Below are 4,514 nucleotides of genomic sequence, written 5' to 3'. Positions count from 1 at the left end.
ACAAGAGGAGGGGAAGGAAGGAAGATGGAAGAGTGAGAGTTAAGGATGAGCAGTGGGAAGAGAGAGAGAGAAATAAGAGGCGGAAGAGAAGACAATGTTCGAGGAGGAGGAGGAGGAGGGGGAGTAAAAGGAGTAAGTTCAAAGAGAGGAAGAAGAAAGAGAAAATGGAAGAGGAGGAGGGAAGGAGGAAGAGTTTAAACTGTGAATAGTGTGGAGAGAGAGAGAGAGAGAGAGAGAGAGAGAGAGAGAGAGAGAGAGTGGTAGACAGACAAAAAAAAATAGTCACCGGACTGAGAGGGTTAAGTGTGGTATTCTGAGAGGCTGGATATTTGGTAACTGCTGTTCCTTAGCGATTTATTTAGCACATTACACCTCAGTATTATTGTACATGTTATTGACACAAACCATGTGGGTATTACAACGCTACAAATGGCCTACAGGAGTCAGTTAGTTAGGTTATATTTAGCACATTACACCTCAGTATTATTGTACATGTTATTGACACAAACCATGTGGGTATTACAACGCTACAAATGGCCTACAGGAGTCAGTTAGTTAGGTTATATTTAGCACATTACACCTCAGTATTATTGTACATGTTATTGACACAAACCATGTGGGTATTACAACGCTACAAATGGCCTACAGGAGTCAGTTAGTTAGGTTATATTTAGCACATTACACCTCAGTATTATTGTACATGTTATTGACACAAACCATGTGGGTATTACAACGCTACAAATGGCCTACAGGAGTTAGTTAGTTAGGTGTGATTCCTGCCTCTGTATTTACTTAGTATGGACACGGCAGGAGGAAGGCCGTCAGGGTGGACTGCCTGTTGAATTACTGGGGTGGATATGGAGGGGGAGGGTACGAGGATACAGAATTACTGGGGTGGATATGGAGGGGGAGGGTGGGGATATACAGAATTACTGGGGTGGATATGGAGGGGGAGGGTGGGGATATACAGAATTACTGGGGTGGATATGGAGGGGGAGGGTACGAGGATACAGAATTACTGGGGTGGATATGGAGGGGGAGGGTACGAGGATACAGAATTACTGGGGTGGCTATGGAGGGGGAGGGTACGAGGATACAGAATTACTGGGGTGGATATGGAGGGGGAGGGTACGAGGATACAGAATTACTGGGGTGGATATGGAGGGGGAGGGTGGGGTATACAGAATTACTGGGGTGGATATGGAGGGGGAGGGTGGGGTATACAGAATTACTGGGGTGGATATGGAGGGGGAGGGTACGAGGATACAGAATTATTGGGGTGGATATGGAGGGGGAGGGTACGAGGATACAGAATTACTGGGGTGGATATGGAGGGGGAGGGTGGGGTATACAGAATTACTGGGGTGGATATGGAGGGGGAGGGTACGAGTGTACAGAATTACTGGGGGGGATATGGAGGGGGAGGGTGGGGATATACAGAATTATTGGGGGGATATGGAGGGGGAGGGTGGGGATATACAGAATTATTGGGGGGAATGGCTATGGAAGGGGAGGGTGGGGGATACAGAATTATTGGGGGAATGGCTATGTAGGGGGAGGGTGGGGGATACAGAATTATTGGGGGGGAATGGCTATGTAGGGGGAGGGTGGGGGATACAGAATTATTGGGGGAGAATGGCTATGGAGGGTGGGGGATACAGCATGGAGGGGGGCTGGGGTGGGGGACAGGGCTGGGGTGGGGGACAGGGCTGGGGTGGGGGACAGGGCTGGGGTGGGGGACAGGGCTGGGGTGGGGGACAGGGCTGGGGTGGGGCACAGGGCTGGGGTGGGGGACAGGGCTGGGGTGGGGCACAGGGCTGGGGTGGGGGACAGGGCTGGGGTGGGGCACAGGGCTGGGGTGGGGCACAGGGCTGGGGTGGGGCACAGGGCTGGGGTGGGGCACAGGGCTGGGGTGGGGCACAGGGCTGGGGTGGGACACAGGGCTGGGGTGGGGCACAGGGCCACCACCTCGGCAGGTGTATCAAAGGCAGACATTCTTGTGACGAGTCTGCCTGGCAGGGCAGAGCGACGGGCTGCTGTGGCGGGGCAGTCCAGCAGACAGTGGTTGGGAGGCCAGTCTTCAGGTTGGTGATGGTGGGGCAGGTTCAGGATTCCTGCCTGCTGTTTGACACAAGCAGGCCAGCCCAGCCGTAGGCGACGCAGGCGCACCATGAGCGAGTTGGGTGTGCAGGGTGGGGCGGAGAGGGGCTGGTAGGTGGCAGCTGTTGCATACCATGTTGCACAGCGTGAGCCTCTGCAACTCGTGCTGTGATAGACTGAGCCTGGAGGTGTTGGCTGTGGCTCTGTGTTTGATGTGAGAGGCTGGTCTTGAGGGGGAAGGTGATGGCAGGCAGGCTGGTTGCTGAACCAGCGGCGGCGTTGGCTTGCTCGTTGCCTGAGATGCCCACGTGGCCAGGCAGCCAGTGTAGGTAAATTTCTCCTCCACTCTGTGAGATGGAGTCAGCCACAGCTGTGACTGAGGTCAGCAGACTCCCATTGTTACTGAAGTGTGGTGCTGGTAGGCCGTGCAGAGACGAGGGTCGGTGTGTGTGTGGTGTTGGCTGGCAAGTGTGGTGCTGGTAGGCCGTGCAGAGACGAGGGTCGGTGTGTGTGTGGTGTTGGCTGGCAAGTGTGGTGCTGGTAGGCCGTGCAGAGACGAGGGTCGGTGTGTGTATGGTGTTGGCTGGCAAGTGTGGTGCTGGTAGGCCGTGCAGAGACGAGGGTCGGTGTGTGTGTGGTGTTGGCTGGCAAGTGTGGTGCTGGTAGGCCGTGCAGAGACGAGGGTCGGTGTGTGTGTGGTGTTGGCTGGCGTGCCTGACGGCGCCTGGGACAGCCACAAGCTACGTCTCGTACGCAGAGGCTCTGGAGGGGAGCCGCCAGGACTCGACACGGCCTTCACTGACGCAGTGCAGCACCTGCTGACCCCTCAGCAGTGACTGACCCGTCGGTGAAGTATTCGGCTGTGCCTGGGGTCCAGAGTGATGCAGTTCTCCTTATGCCATCCTGTGGTAGGAGGGCAGCTGAGGTGCTCCAGGGCAGGCGTGGGAGGGGGCAACACTGGATGGCAGGGGCAGCCATGGGGGTGAGGGCGTGTAGGCAGGGTCAGAGGGGTCAGGGCCTGCCTGACAGGTGTGGGAGGGGGCAACACTGGATGGCAGGGGCAGCCATGGGGGTGAGGCAGGGACAGCCATGGGGGTGAGGGCGTGTAGTCAGGGTCAGGGGGGTCAGGGCCTGCCTGACAGGCGTAGGAGGGGGCAACACTGGATGGCAGGGGCAGCCATGGGGGTGAGGCAGGGGCAGCCATGGGGGTAAGGGCGTGTAGTCAGGGTCAGGGGGGTCAGGGCCTGCCTGACAGGCGTCGGCAATGTTAAGGTGATGAATGATACTGGCAGTGGTGGGTGGCCAGTCCTGCCTTGCATGAGGGTTAGGAAGCCTCTCCAGGCAGCGCTGCAGCACCATACAAACAGGCAGCTGTGGCCTGAGTCTGCACAGCGGAGCAGAAACCGCTGTCGCTCGACTCCAGATACTGTGCTGAAGGAAGGTAAAGCCACTCCTGGAGGGGCGGGAGGCAGGGGTGGCGGTGGTGGTGTTGGCAGGGAGCTGAGTGGTGGCAGGGTCATGGCAGCAGACTTGGAGGGGTGGGAGGCAGGGGTGGTGGTGGTGTTGGAAGGGAGCTGAGTGGTGGCAGGGTCTGTCAGCAGACTTGGAGGGGCGGGAGGCGGGGGTGGCGGTGGTGGTGTTGGCAGGGGGCTGAGTGGTGGCAGGGTCATGTCAGCAGACTTGGATGGGCGGGAGGCAGGGGTGGCGGTGGTGGTGTTGGCAGGCAGCTGAGTGGTGGCAGGGTCAATGTCATCACTGGCTGGGGTGGAAGGGGGTCTGCAGAGATGGAGTCACAGCAGGAGCTGTGGTTCCTCTCTGTACCAGGGCAGTTGGCCGTGTGGTGGTGCAGGAGCTGTGCTGGGGGTGCAGCGGGGTGCCGTGGCTGCGGCAGTAGCGGGGCGCCCTGGCTTAGTGGTGAGAGAGCGGGGCTTGGAGGAGGAGGTGGAGGCAGCGGTGGTGGTGGGTTACCCCGCACGCGTTGTGGTGGAGGTGGAGGGACGAGGACTGGCAGGCTTGGCAGCCGGAGGGTGAGGACTGAGGGCGGCAAGGACCGTGAGGGAGGGCACGCCTGCATGGTGTGAATATATATATATATATATATATATATATATATATATATATATATGTGTGTGTGTGTGTGTGTGTGTAATTTGTTTATTTATTTATTTACTTACCCCTTCGTTAACATACATATGTATACATACACACACATACCTGTACACACGTACATAAGTAATGCACACATGAACATAGGTAGCCTATATGTATCTATATATATGCATAAGACACAATGAATAAATAAACTAAAACAAACAATAATCAGCAAGCAATCCAGCGGTTCCCTACAGTGGCGGGGGCCTGACCCCCCTCCCTCTAGAGGGCGTCGAAGGAGACCCCGTCACTGCCCCGTGAGG

The sequence above is a fragment of the Coenobita brevimanus genome, chromosome 102 (genome assembly GCF_032717465.1).
Source record: "Coenobita brevimanus isolate Jiangsu-jjx chromosome 102, ASM3271746v2, whole genome shotgun sequence".
NCBI classification, from domain to species: Eukaryota; Metazoa; Arthropoda; class Malacostraca; order Decapoda; family Coenobitidae; genus Coenobita; species Coenobita brevimanus.
Note: the sequence above shows the minus strand (reverse complement) of the source record.